General features: G+C 35.1%; 1 pseudogene; it reads left to right on the top strand.

Moving 5' to 3' along the window:
• The first annotated feature begins 1,008 nt into the window (after positions 1–1,008).
• On the top strand, positions 1,009–2,668 carry LOC141714290 (coatomer subunit beta-2-like; annotated as a pseudogene).
• Positions 2,669–16,430: the final 13,762 nt, after the last annotated feature.

Here is a 16,430-nt window from a genome sequence, read left to right as displayed (position 1 = left end):
CTGATAATGAATGCACAGGCCGACGGGAGTGATTGCAAAAGAATCATAGATTTAGAATACCACCTCAATGCTCTGTTTCTTTTGATATATGGTTATTGCTGTATGTTTTTTCTTTTGAAATGCTAGTGTTTTCTGGTTGCAAGTGCTAGAAAAATTAGGGATTGCAATGGATACTTAATGTGATTGTGAGGCATTCCTTTTGAAGCACTCATTATAACCAGGGAAATCAGTTATAATGGGCATACACTAAATGAGTTTGTTGCCCAAAGGACTTCTGCATATGTCAGTCAACGGGATCGGCACACTGCTGAAATGACAATGAGGGAGACTCTTGAACTTTAAGGACGGTGTCAAGGATTTGGATTCAAGCAAGGTAAGCCTAAAGAAAATGGTGTAGATTTTGAATATATATTTATCTTTTATCTGTCGATTAGTTTCATTTTGTAAATTTTAGATCATGAATCTAACCATATAGAATTTGATACAGATATGCTAATGGAACTTTTGAGAAGAGAAAAGGATCTTGGAATAGAACCTGATGATGATCTTGATACTTTTGTGAAGGTTTGTATTAGCGGTCAAAAGTTTCTTAATTAGATACTGTAGTTTCTTGTTTAAGTATATACGATTTCTCTGACGCGGTGACACCACTGTATTATTTCTTCTAGTCAATTGCATTGGGAGAGACCAGAGAACAGGTCTAGTTGTGGATTACATTATGAAGGTAAGTAAGCGTGAATCATTTTGTTTTATATACATGCATAGATTTACCAAGCTATCAAGAACTAGACATTGGACTCAAACTGCATTCAATCACTGACTAGACTACTGTTTGGTTAGTGACTGAACTAATGACTTCTATGCTAACAGTTACGAGAAATTATAGCAACCATTGCTAGTTTCCAGAAAACAGTTTGTAGAGCCGTGTTTAAGGGTTTTTGAAACTATTTTTAGGTAATCAGCTAGCTACAAAGCAGCTGAACTATTTACGAAAAAAGAAGCATAATTATGGATTACTTTACAAATCTATGTGCCCTGCTTTACAAATTGCCTTCTGTATATGTTTGTGGCCTCCTTTTATTTGGAAATTTTGAGAACCTAGCATGTAGTTTGTCATTTCTTATGCTTTTCAATTGTGGCCAGGAACGTGCCATCAATTATCTTTTAAGCCATGTCGATAGGATATCTGAATGGGGAGAGCTCGTTCAGTTAGTTGTTCTGGAATTGATTCGGAAAGTATGTAAAACGAATAAGGCAGAAAAAGGGAGATATATAAAGATACTCATATCCTTGTTAAATGTTCCTTCACCTGCTGTTGTGTACGAATGTGCTGGAACACTTGTATCTCTGTCATCTGCTCCTTCAGCTATCATTGCCGCAGCAAATACATATTGTCAGCTTCTGTCATCACAGACCGACAACAATGTCAAACTTATTTTGCTTGATCGCTTGACTGAACTGAAATCATCCCATAGAGATATAATGGTTAATCTGATTATGGATATACGTACTTAGGGCAGTCTCGAGCCCGAGTCTTGACATCTGAAGGAAAACACTAGATGTTGTTCTTGATTTAATTACTCCCCTAAATATCAGTGAGGTAGTTTATACTTAAAAGAAGGAAGTAATGAAAACTCAAAGTGGAGAGCTTGAGAAGAATGGTGAGAACCGCCAAATGCTCATTCAAGCTATTTATACTTGTGCGATCAAGTTTCCAGAAGTTGCACGCACTGTTGTTCATTTGTTGATGAACTTTCAGCAATGTTGTTTCAGCTCCAGATGTTGCTGTATTTGTGCGAGAGATAACTGAGAGTAACCCGATGCTGAGAGTTTCTATTATAACAAGGTTACTGGACACCTTCTACCAGATCCGAGCAGCAAGAGTTTGTTTATGTGCTCTTTTGATTACTGGATAGTATTGTCTTTCTCTCTCGGAAGTTGAGAGTGGCATGGCAACCATCAGACAGTGCCTCGGAAACTAACCCTTCTACACTGATTCAGAGGAAAGAGAGCCTGCTGATTCTTCAAAAAAATCTTGGCAAGTAAACTCCAAAACTGTCTCAGCTAAAAGACCAGTAATACTTGCTGATGTGACTTCTTCCACTCAGAGTGCTGCCCCTGAAACTGCTTTTTCACCATCTACTGTTGTTCAAGGGTCATTAAGATCAGAAAATCTAAGATCCCTTATTCTGATTGGAGACATTTTTCTAGGGGCAGTTGTGTCCTGCACATTAACTAAACTTATTCTTAAATATGAAGAAGTTCAACCATCAATAGTCGAAGTTAATAAAGCTTCTATCCAAGCATTATTAGTAATGGTATTCATAATTCAACTAGGTCAATCTTCATTTCCTCCGCACCCCATTGATAATGATTCACACGACAGGATTGTCATTTGTATAAGATTGTTGTGCGACACAGGATTGTCCTTGCGGATAAGCAGCTGCATGAAACAGAAGAAATAAAAGCAAAGGCACAGATTCCCTGTGCTCAGCCAGATGAAGAGCAGGAAAGTAAACTCTGCATCAAACATCTATATGTTGGCTTCCAAGAAGTTACAGAGCATAGTGAGCTTATGCTTCTGCTTTCTTGTTTATTTTTTATAAAAATTATATGGATCTTTATAATTCAAATAAACAGCAAACTAGTGCCAGAAATCTTAAAATAAGTATAACTTATAATTTAAAATAATAAGTAACTTATAAATAATAAGTAAATTAAAAATTATAAGTTATATAATTGTTTGGATAACTTTACTTAAAAGTCAGAATTATTTTTATTTAAATGAACTAAAACAAATATTTTTTATATATAATTATTTAATTCATGAGTTTTGAATTAATATAATATTTATAAACATATATTTTAAAATTAAAGTTAATAAAAAAACGAAAAATCCAAATAAGTTAAGAAAAAATATGTCATTGCTAAAGCTTATAAATTATAAATTCAAATTATAAGTGGGATCGACAAACACTTACGAACTTATAAGCTACTATAGCTTATAAGTTTTCACACAAACAGGCCCCTTTGCTTGTTGTTACTTATCAGCCAATTGTCGAATCATCTCATAGATGCTGATTATTTTAAGCTCTACTTAAGGTGGTCCATATAAGATGAACTTGATGTAGTCCTGCAACAATTTATGTGCTTCATATAGTTATCCACGATGATGTTTAAGGTACTCATATTTTAGCATTTTATTTAAGAGTAAATTGCACTTTACATTCTACTATTATGTTTCAAAAACAGATTTGTACCAGAATTTTGGAAAGTTTGCACCCCTACACTTCAACTTTGAGATTCATTATGTATCCGTTTTCAGAATTTTGTTGAATTAGACAGGGGCAAAACCGGAAATTCATCAAAAATATTAAGTAAATTAATTTTATATCTTTTAAAATAATGTTAAAAATTGAATTTTGATACAAAATTGTAAGTTTTTAATTTTTTAAATGATAATAGTAATTTGAGTTTTGATTTCATTTTATATTATTAATTCTAGTATTTTGTAATTCTACAAAAAAATATTTTAACAATTAATTTTGATTATATAACTAAATTTAATTAAGTAGAGTAATAAAATTTTTAAAATTGATATTAAAAAAATGATAATCGAATGTAAAATTAATAGTGTTATTTGAAAATTAAAAATTTATTATTTTATAGTTGCTATAAAATAATATATAATTTTTAATAATACTTGAACAAACTAAATTTTATTTTGATTAAGTATATTGTTGAATTTCCGGTTTTACCCCTACCCAATTCAACATAATTCTGAAAAGGGGTGCATAATGAATCCCAAAGTTGAAGTATGAGGGTGTAAACTGAATTTCTTAAAGTTCTGGTACAAATTTATTTTTGAAACATAGTAGTAGGGTGCAAAGTGCAATTAACTCTTTATTTAATTATGACTTGTTCTTTTGGTGCTGGCAATGAATGTCCTCTAGTATCATAATGCAGAAGATGGATTATATGATTGACTTGAAAGGATGGTTTTCCATATAACTAATAAGAATACTTCTACGGAGACTTCTTTCTTGTAATTTAAATCAGTCTCTGAGAACCATTCAAGACCATGAACTTAAGCACTAATGAAAGCACCTTATAGTTTTGTAAAAAGTTTATTAGTAATTTTAACGTAAATGGGACCTTTTTGGCCGTAACTTTCCAAAATTTATGTATCAACTACAAAGCTCTGTTGAATCTGCAGTGAGTTTTTATAGGTTTCTTCTTCTGTTGTACAACTTGATCACCTGACAGACTAACATTGCGTCGATGTTGTTGACTTGTTAACTCTAGGTCTGCTTTGAAAGGCGAATGTGGATTCTAAGCTGCTAACTTGTATGCAAAGAGTTTTTTGGGAGGATGAGCTAAGAAGCAAAACCCAGGGAATTGCTCTAAGTATAGGTGACAAAATTACTCTGCAGCAGAAGGGTAGTGGCTGATCATCCACTCGCTGTATTAGATTATTTTCATAATCCACTCGCTGTATTAGATTATTCTCATAATATTAGTACATTTGACTGATATTATGAACTATTTGCGATATGAGTTTGAAATTTGATCAGAAAGAGTTTTTAATTAGCTTTTTCAAAAAAACAATACAGGATATAGAGTTGTTGGGGAATTTGGTTATTAGGAAAATAAGAAAATAATTGGGGTTCTCAATCAAAATGTATATATTGCATGTAGTTTTTTCTCATGAATTGTTTATTTCGATTTAATTGAAACAAAACTAATTCTGTCCATTATTTTAAACATCTGAAAATCTCGCTACTTTATTCACAATAAGGTATAAACTATCTCTATATAATCTACTCATTTCATTTTCATAACATGCAAATTCTTTCAACCCTAGGAAATACGCAGACCCGTACCTTTATTTGATAAATATGACTTATACTTTTATAAAAAAATATTTGTTTTAGGAAGTTTTCCGAAGAGTTAAAGTGAAACTCAAGATCTAGGACGATAGAAACAGAGGATGAACTCAAGCTATTTAACTGTGCTCTAATACTAGTACTTTTGAACAAGATACAATTGTGAACATGTCAAATTCTCGCTGAAAGGTGTGATCAAGAACGTGAACCAGTACTCTTTCAAAAAGGCGCAAAATCAATAAAATTTCCTGCATTTCTCTCATGCAGCCGATTCCAGAAGTTTCGCATCTTTTGTTTTGACTAATATACACTCCATATTATATTTGTTAAAAAAAGAGAAATGATGGTTTTCAAATTTGTAATATGGTAATTAGATATTGCTTTTATTATTATTAAAAAAAAAACTGGCCAAGGATTATATTTTTAAGAACAAATAATAATTTTTATTTCTTAAAAAGTTAAGAACTAAAAACAATATTTGGTTAATATATTTTACATTTGAAATTCCGATGTGATGCTAAGCGAGATTGAGTTGGATCATAATTCTATAATTTGGGGGTTCTAAAATAATGCACACGGGAGAGCATTCTAAATATACTATTGTTACGGCAAGCTCAACCGGAGGGAGAAAGAAAACTAAAAAACAGAAGGAAAGAGTAGAAATGAGTTTATCCAACTGATTAAATTACTCGCTCCACATGTGCATTAAAGCTCAAGCTATGGCGACTGCATGTATCTCTCTCTCCTCCCACTTTCCTCATCATTATTTTAGTTTAAACCTTTAAATTAAAAATGGGTCGCTTTGTCAAATTGACATTTCCAACAAGTTTTAGTAGCTGTTTTTCCACTGGATTGCTTACATAACAATCAAATATCCCCCATCATTATTAACTTAAATATTCCTCGGGATCTTTTGTTTTAACTTTCTAATTGCTGCCATATGTCCAGTAGAACGCGTACTTTAGCAATTGATCCTTTGTCGCGAATTACCCATGTAATCTATTTTCACCCAAAACATACTTCACTTTAACCATTGGTCAGAACTAAATGTATAGTTACGTATGTTATACAATCTGTGCAGAAATAATCCAATTTGTGTATGTGAGGGTGAACAAAATAAACAAACACTGTGACAGAAAAATAGGAGAGAATGATAAAATTCGAGTCCAGTGCAGAATTGTCTCCTTAAAATTTATTAGCTATCACCGTCATGTGCGAGCAAAAAGCCTTTCAGGATAAAACGGATTGCAGTGATGTAAAACAGCACTCTCAGCGAGTTTGAAATATAGTAAGAAATTATTACCGGAGGAGAGATAGGTAGAATTTTGTGTTTAGAGGCGAATGTGTTTTTGGTGTGTATAACCCTAACGCGTTTATATAGGTGTAGATAGACTTGTGCGCTACTCTTTTCCATAATTAAATATCATTAATTATGGAATCGGTGTAATACTTGTAAGCTACTCTATTCCATAAATAATCTGAAATAGAATCAGATTAAATATATCAAGATATACACTATATCAATTAATCTGAAACAAAATCAAATTAATTTATGTCATAATATTTGAGCCAAATTCTAGTGGAAAATAATAATTTTCATTATTAAGAGAATATCATCATATCTCACACATCTTTTAGTCATAATGCTCAAAACATGACTTACCAATATGGGACTTATACCCATATTTTCCAAGATCCCCCATATGGGTGAGACTGGTGATCTTAGTAGCACACACCAGACAGACAGACAGACACAATGTTTGACTTGGTGATAATTTCTTCGATCATATATAGCATACGATAGGTAGAGAATGCTCCTTGAACCTTCGCTCGAGTAAGCATACCGACTTTACTGGTAGACAGTAAACGTGCTTGTCCTTGAACTATTCGACCGTTTGTGTAAACGATGATATACTTATCACTATATATTTTCTGACTCGTTCAGCTCTCATGGGTATGTCCATTTTGGCCATGGAACAACGTCTTGGTTCTGCAGAAGTTTCTAAAGAATTGTGCCTCGCAATTCTCCTTTGAAGCGGCCCCATTTCTCTCCCACATACGTGATCTTTGTCTTATAGAGTAACCCGCGTTTACTCAATTGAATTCCATGCATTCAACATTTTGAACTCCATGTATTCACCAAAAGATCATTAAAAGCTCAGAAGCTTAACCTCGTACCTTACGGGTTTTACTGTTTCTCATCATAGGAACAGGTCAGGGGTTACCCCCACAGTGACTTGGTCATCATGATTTAGTTGTTCCATTGAATCAAGTTCTTAGGATCTCCAGTCAGCAATGGTTGGGTGTCCACCATAATGCCATTAAGCAATAGGCTTAAGGCCCATCCCTCTCGATAATTTCTCAACCACTTCTCTTGATAACCCTTTAGTTAGCGGATCCGCTATATTATCCTTTGACGATATATAGTCAATGGTAATAATCACGGTTGAGATTAATTGTTTAATGGAACTATGTCGTCATTGTATATGACGGGACTTTCCATTATACATCGTGTTATGTGCTCTGCCAATAGCGGATTGACTATCACAATGTATCCCTATTGTAGTCACAGGCTTTGGCCATCTTGGAATATCCTCCAGAAACTGGCGTAGATATTCAGCCTCTTCAGCGCATTTATCTAGTGCCACGAACTCAGCTTCCATCGTGGAATGAGTTATCACCGTTTGCTTGGAGGATTTCCATGATACCGCCGCTCCGGCTAGTGTAAATACGTAGCCACTCGTAGACTTTAGTTTTTTCTTGCTAGATATCCAGTTTGCATCAGTATATCCCTCTAATACTGTTGGATATCTGCCATAGTGCAGTCCATAGTCTCGAGTTCCCCTCAAATACCTCAGTACTCTTATGATTGCTTTCCAGTGATTAGCTTCCGGATTACTCGTAAATCTACTCAACATGCTAATTGAGTATGCAATGTCTGTTCTTGTACAACTCATAAGATACATCAGACTTCCGATTATTCTTGAGTATTCCACTTGGGAGACTCCTATACCTTTATTCTTGGATAGATATAAAGTCATATACACAGGTGTCCTAGCTTTCTCAAAGTCATTCTTAAGAAATTTTTCTAGGATCTTGTCAATGTAATGAGATTGACTTAGTGCGAGACCCTTAGAAAATTGAATTCCTAGAATAATATTTGCTAGTCCCATGTCTTTCATGTCAAATCTTCATTTCAACATGTCCTTAGTAGATTTGATCACTTTATCATTGCTTCCAGCAATAAGTAAATCATCTACATACAATGTCATCATGACATAACCGCTATAATTTTCCTTGACATATATTTTCTCTTTTTCCTTGTAATAGACACAACTATCACATTCATTGATTTTGAAGCCATTTTTTAGCACGATCTCATCAAATTTTTTATACCATTTCATAGGCGCTTGCCTTAGACCATATAGTGATTTCACTAATTTACAGACTTTTCTCTCTTGTGCAGGGAAAATAAACCCTTCAGGTTGTTCTATATAGATTTCCTCATCTATATCCCCATTTAGAAAAGCTGTTTTCATATCCATCTGATGTAATGTTAGATTTCGTATTGCAGCGATAGCAAACATCATCCTTATGGATGTTATTCTCGTTACAGGAGAATATGTATCGAAGTAATCAAGGCCTTTATGTTGCTTGTATCCTTTGATTACAAGTCTGGCCTTATATTTATCGATAGTGCCATCGGTTTTCAGCTTTTTCTTGAACACCCACTTGCTACCTAATGGTTTACAAGCGGTTGGCAAATCTACTAATTCCCAAGTATGATTTTGCATAATCGAATCAACTTTGTTCTTGATGGCCTCTTTCCACATAGGCCCATCCAGTGAGGTAACCGTTTCCTTATAGGTTTTCGGATCACCTTCTTCGAGCAAATAGGTCATAAGATCAGACCCATAGGATTTCTCCGTACGTTGTCTTTTGCTCTTTCTCACAACCCCCACATTTCTGTCTTCACTCTCTTCACTCTCATTATTATCATCTATAGACTCATGAGTTCGTTTAGACGTCATAGGTTGTTCATTTCCTGGATTACATGGAAACGTTATCTCAAAGAATGGGGCATTCCTTGATTCCATAATGGTATTCTTTTGAATATCAAGATCTTAGATTCATGAACGAGAAACCGATATGCAGTGTTATGTGGAGGTATCCGATGAAGATACAATCCACAGTCTTTGGACGAATATTCACCTTTTTAGGTGTAGGGATTAGTACCTTTGCAAGGCACCCCCACACTTTTAAGTGTTGATAACTTGGTTTCTTCTTTTTCCATAATTCATAAGGATTTACATCCTTCTTCTTGCGCATCATAATATTTAAGATATTATTTGCGCTTAAGATGGCTTCCCCCCACATCGACTGCGGAAGTCCAGAGCTTAACAACATCGCATTCATCATCTCTTTAAGAGTGCGATTCTTCTTCTCAGCCACACCATTTGACTGAGGGGAGTTTGGTGCAGTGACCTCATGGATTATACCATGTTGTGAACAGAATTCCCCAAAGGGTTTAACATATTCACCTCCACGATCACTTCGTATTGTTTTGATTTTCTCAGATTGTTGTGTCTCAACTTCTTCCTTAAAGATTTTAAATTTATCTATAGCTTTGTCTTTGCTTTTCAGCAAATATACATAGCAGTATTTTGTACAGTCATCTATGAATGTGATAAAATACTTGTTTCCTCCTCTTGTTGGAGGGAATTTTAAATCACATATATCGCTATGTATTAGGTCTAGCACTTTGGTGTTTCTTTCCACACGTTTAAATGATGATCTCGTTAATTTTGCCTCAACACAAGTATGACACTTATATTTTAAATCAATTGTTAATTTTGGTATGTATTCTTTTACGCTTAACCTTCGTAAAGTGTCATAATTAACATGTCCTAATCTAGCATGCCATAAATTAGGAGACTCAAACAAGTAAGCAGAAGAATTCTTCATTTCATTATTGTCCTTAATGGACATGACATTGAGTTTAAAAAGCCCATCGGTTACATAACCCTTACCTACAAATATACCACTCTTAGACAAAACAACTTTATCTGACTCTATTATAATGCGAAACCCATGCTTGTTCAACATAGAACCAGACACCAGGTTCTTGCGAATATCAGGCACAAAAAGTACATTCTTCAAAGTCAGATTCTTTCCAGAGGTCATCTTCAGAATCATCGTGCCTTCTTCTTCAATCGTAGAAGTTGCAGAGTTCTCCATGTAGAGCTTCTCACCAGCATTAGAAACTTTGAGGCTAGAGAAAATCGCATTGTCCGAGCAAACATGCCTTGTAGCTCCAGTATCAATCCACCATTCCCTTGGATTTGAGCCAACGAGGTTTACTTCAGAGATTGTAGCACATAGGTTTATATCACCTATCTCATTGGACACGTTATCAATCATGTTTGCTTCATTCTTCTTGCTGGTCTTCTTGGGCTTCTAGCAATCGGCAGACCTATAACCCATTTTATCACAGTTGAAGCACTTTCATTGAAACTTCGACGGCTTCGAAATTCCTCTTTTGGGTGCCAGCTTCCCCCCTTTCCCAAAATTCTTCTTCTTGGGCTTGGAGCTCTGGTGCTCCACCACATTTGCCTTTTCAGTGGAAATATTAGTTTTCCTCTCGGATCCTCTGTTGTCTTCTTCGATACGAAGTCTAATGATAAGATCCTCCATAGACATCTCCTTACGCTTGTGCTTAAGGTAGTTCTTGAAATCTTTCCAACCAGAAGGCAACTTTTCAATCACAGCAGCAAATTGGAAGGACTCAATTATGACCATCCCCTCAGCATGGATATCATGGATGATCACTTGTAGTTCTTGCACCTAACTGACCACGGTCTTAGAATCTGCCATCTTTTAATCAAGAAAGCGACCAACGATCCACTTCTTTGCCCCAGCGTCCTCGGTTTTATACCTATGGTCAATTGATTCCCATAAGACCTTTGCTGTTGTTGTCGAGCAGTATACATTATACAATGAATCAGCCAAATAGTTTAGCATATACTTCCGACAGATATAGTCGGCGTGCTTCCAGGCATCCACAACATACACAGTCTACATATCACTCTCAGCAGTGAGCAATGGTACTTCCTCCTTGAGATATCGATCAAGGTTTAGAGTGGTCAGATCAAACAGCATCTTTTGCTTCTAGCGCTTGAAGTTCGATCCATTGAACTTCTTAGGTTTCTCAGCGTGTGCAGCAGGCACGGCAGGATGAGTAGGCGCTACAAGATGTGTAGGCGCAATAGGTGGGACAGTCATAAAAGGTGTCTGTATATCAGTATTCTGTCCAAGAGGCACCTGGAACTGTCCAACGATAGTATGTCCCCAAGGCGTTCTTCCCCAAGTCACATGTCCTAAAGGCACATGTCCAAACGGCGGCTGACCCCCATCAGGTACCAGTACCTGTTCGTTAGGGTTTAGCGGCGGTTGGTGATCCTCATCAGATGTTATAATCTGTGCGTTGGGATCAACCACATTGTTACCAGTCATATTTTTTATGTTCTCCATTAGTCTGTTAAACAAAAACACGCAAGACAGATTTGTCAGTCACAGATTAAACAAATAATAAGCTTTAGGATTGTTATACAATCTGTGCAGAAACAAACCAATATGTGTAAGTGTGTGTGAATAAAATGAACAAACAGAGTAACAGAAAAATAGGAGAGAATGATAAAATCTGAGTCCAGTGTAGAACTGTCTCCTTAAAGCTTATTAGCTCTCACCGTCGTGTGCAAGCAAAAAGCCTCCCAGGATAAAATGGATTGCAGTGATGTAGAACAGCACTCTCAGCGAGCTTGAAACAGAGCAAGAAATTATCACCGGAGGAGAGAGAGGTAGAATTTTGTGTTTAGAGGCGAATGTGTTTTTGGTGTGTATAACCCTAACGCCCTAGAGGTGTTTATATAGGTATAGATAGACTTGTGCGCTACTCTTTTCTATAATTAAATATTATTGATTATGGAATAGGTGTAATACTTGCAAGCTACTCTATTCCATAAATAATCTGAAACAGAATCAGATTAAATATATCAAGACATGCACTATATCAATTAATCTGAAACAAAATCAAATTAATTTATGTCATAATATTTGAACCAAATTCTAGTAGAAAATAATAATTTCCATTATTAAGAGAATATCATCATATCTCACACATCTTTTAGTCATAATGCTCAAAATATGACTTACCAATATGGGACTTATACCCAAATTTTCCAACAACGTACAAAGTGAACGAATTAAAATCCAACTATTAGCATGTCTTTATATAATAATTTTAAAGTGATTGGTTACTGATGGTTAGATTTTTGGTTTTGATCAATGGAAAATTAGTTTCAGTTGTTGGTCCTTGTTTTCATGTTGTTTCTGTCCCTATTTTCGTGCTTTCCTTTTATCCCCTCCATTAACTTTTGTTTATAGCCTGATGACTCGTCAGGGCTATAAGGACACATGAAAGGAGTAGGCAGAGAAGAGATGAGCATGATGATAGGGCATCTAGATAGAGGAAACGTGTAAAGTAAGGTGATTGAATAAGATCAAAGTGGGAGTTTACGGTAACCGAAGACATAGACATGGTTATGCCTTCAGTTTGCGTAGGCCCTTATTTCTTATGGGCGATTATTAGGAGATATTATCCTATGATTCATAAGAGAGAGACATAGGGAGAAAGTGTAACACCCCCAGATCCGGGGTCGGGGATCCGGGTCGTCACGGTCTTTCTTTCCACAATATCACTTCACTTAATTAATAATAAATAATCTTATGATGTGACCCCACACTAACACACACCACAACCCGTTATAGTCTCAGAGATGAAATTTAAATAAGTACAAGTCTTTGAATCCACAATTTAAAAGTTATTACAACCCAAAATGATTACTTGATAAATTTACAGTTAATTGCCATTATCTGCCACAAGTTATAATTATACATAATTGATTCTCAAAAGTAGATGGTCTGATCTACAATAGATCTACCTCTGCAGCTATAGCAGCTACAACATCACGGGAAGACGCGGGGCGCTTCCCACGCGCTTGCGCTGGGTCTGCTGGAGTCTGGCCATCTCTCCTAACTGTTGTTGTGTGATGAAGAAATAAAGCAAGAGTGAGCCTTACAGCTCGCAAGATAATATATATAGTGATAACAATAATATAAGTATCTAAATGGATACTTAATAGCATCTCTATCATATGCAAGATAATCACTTACTAGATATAAGTAAAACAAGGAATGAAGTTACCAATACTTCACCACACTTATATCATATATAAAGTTACTTGAACTGCCACCGTTCGAAGTATTATAAGTTTTAAGAAAAACACCCCATAGATGAGACCACAAGTTAAAACTTGAATAGATTCAATCTTTGAAATATTATTGAATGAAAAAGTTATGAGATACTTTATTTAGTCCCGGTATATATATATCCACATATATATACCCCTTTAAACATTTCCTGGAACCTCTGTTATGTAAAGTATGAACAGAGTTTGAAACATCCAATGAATTTTGGAAAAGGAAAAGAATTTTGGCATAAACCCGATATCTTGCTGATCAGGCAAAGATACCAATAAGTAACCTTTTCTACTGTAGATGGATGAATTCCTCACCGGTCATCACCCTGGCCGCATTAGGACCTCGCGCTAGACCGTACCCCGGCCCCTCACGCGTTGATGGACTGCCACCCAGCCACTTACACAATAATAGACCGTACCCCGGCCTGTCGCTTATGCCGACTCAATGAGATGGGCTTACTTCCCGAATGTTGGGCAAGTAATCAATTCATTTACCAAATCTGCAACCTCGTTGCGAATATAAAATACACCACAGAGTCGGATTCCCCAGGTTTTTGAGCGAGTATTTAAATCCCCTTTAAAAAGGAAGATCTTAAATATAAAAATGAGTTTTGGGATCCGCTCTGACTTTTAAAAATTATTTTGAAGACTCGAAAATACTTTAAAGAGTGTTTGGAGTAAGGCTGATTTAATGAAGTAAATCAGTCCCCAGAATATTTAGAAAATGACTGAATATTATTATTTAAATAATATTCCCATAAAGAATAATCTTTATAAAAATAATTGAAGTAGAAGTATTAAAACTTATACTTGAAACGAGTATTAAATAACCAAAGATATACTTATATGAAAGTATTATCTTTATTTGAATAATCGAAAATAAGTTTGATTATTAACACCTTATTCTTTAATAAAATAAAGAATATATTTCAGCAAATAATCGGAGTCATAGATCCTCAAATGAATATTCAAATAATATTCATTAAATAATATAAACTGAGTCATAAGCCCTCGAATGAATATTCAAATAATATTCAATTAATAAAATAAAAGGAGTCATAAGTCCTCCGATGAATATTCAAATCATATTGAAATAATAAAATAAACTGAGTCATAACCCTCGAATGAATATTCAAATGATATTCAATTAATAAAATAAAAGGAGTCATAAGTCCTCGAATGAATATTCAAAATAATATTTATTAATAAAATAAACGGAGTCATACGCCTTCGAATAATATTCGAAATAATATTCAATAATAAAATAAAGTTAAAGTTATCGAATAAACCTTATTCGATTAATAGTTTGGAAAAACTATAACCATATATATATATAAATATATATATATATATATATCCATATATATATATCCATATCCATATAAAATCTACTCGGGATCCTCGACTCCCGGTTTTAGAAAATATTTTCACCTTTGAGTCCCTATACTAAGGGTATATGCAAGATACCGCTATCCTCTAGCATAGGTATTATCAAATGAACCAACAGATATATATTTCAAGAATATGAAACAGGCATGCATATATACCATATCACATGCTACAATATATCGCAAAAATTTGCTAAATAACCCATAGGCATTTATCGCAAGATCATGCATATACAAATGTATACATCACAACAACAGTATAACGGATAGAATACTTGCCTGAGCGACTGGGGGTTACGAATGGCTCGGGACGAGTCTGGTAACCTATAAACAACAAGTAAGTTGGAATTAAACCAAAGTCACTTGTAAATCTATACTTTAACTAACTTAGACTCTAACGCTTGTTTTGCGCTCACTGATTCGCTTAAGCCACTCGGGTACCCTCGGCTCCACCATTTTTAATAATTTAACCTTTACGAGTTTTAAAGCGATTCCTTCGCGAGTGTCTTACCAACTGCCTAAAACACTTACCATAAATGTTTCATACATTAATTAACCCTTTTTGGTCTTTAACCTATGTTTCAAAGTAAGGCGAGGGGAAAAGTTTCGTTCGCGAAACGCCGTTACTTGAAACGGTCGTTTCTCCTAAACCGTGCATCGGAATCGAACGAACTACATATCAAAACGAAGCTCGTAACATGAGCTATCTAAACATGGCAGTGGTCATAAACTAGCAGGGGGTTCTCGGGTCCTAATGTTATGCACAAAAACAGTCTAAAGAAAATCGGACGTTACGACGGCTATGTTTACGCGTTTTCCCAATTTTAAACCATTCAATACCAACCACAAATCAACCTCAAATCCAACCTCAAATCCATCATACAACAAACATCCATCCTTATCACATCATAACAACCCCAACAAATCCATATTAACCATTTATACTTATTCCTCACATGAACTAAAAGCTTTACTTAGGTTCTTTAACTAATTACCAAGATTTACAACTCCAACAATACAACAAAACCAACTAATCTCTACAAACTCAACCAAACTTCAACCAATCAAGCATCATGCCTCACATATGCTATATCAAACACATTCAATCCTAATTACTCAAAACTAAAGCTAGGGTTTGTAGTTTATACCTTCCTTGGAGAGTGGAGAATCAAGAGAATGGCTTGGAATCACCCTTAAAGTCCTTATCCAAGCTTAATCTAAACAAAACTTCAAGAACACAAATTTTAGTTCTTGAAAACACTATTCACCATCTTCTTTCATGATTTATAGAAAAAGATTGGCTTGGAATTAGAAGCTTAAACTTATAGGAAGTATGTAACTATCCATGGGGAAGCTTAGATAATTACCTTGCTAAATAGTAAGTGGAGCAGCTTGGACTTCCATTTTCTAAGAAAAGCACCCGAGAGCTTCAAGGAGAAGAAGAGAGATTTTTTTTTGTGTTTTGTGATTTGTTTTGCTTGGTTGCTAGATTTTTGTTTTGTTTTAGGCCAATTACCCATTTACCCTTGATTTTGTGTGGTTAACAATCCACCACATTTCCTTCCCTTCTATGTCATGCTTACATCACATTGCTATGTCATCCTCCCTTCCTTGTCCTCTTCTCATTGGTTGGGTGACATCACTTCCTCTAATCCCTTTGCTTAACTTCCTAATTGTTTGCCTAATGACCGCTGATCTGTCATACGGTTCGCTTAACTTTCGTTTTCGTTTATCGTTTGAGGGATCATACCCGGGATCTTATTACTTAGGTTCCCTTAACCTTTCTTAATATATTATATTCCTTTTATGATCCTCTCTTATAATCCTTTAATTTAAAT

The sequence above is a fragment of the Apium graveolens genome, chromosome 3, assembly GCF_009905375.1.
Source record: "Apium graveolens cultivar Ventura chromosome 3, ASM990537v1, whole genome shotgun sequence".
Lineage (NCBI taxonomy): Eukaryota > Viridiplantae > Streptophyta > Magnoliopsida > Apiales > Apiaceae > Apium > Apium graveolens.
This window is presented reverse-complemented; position numbering and strand designations above follow the sequence as displayed.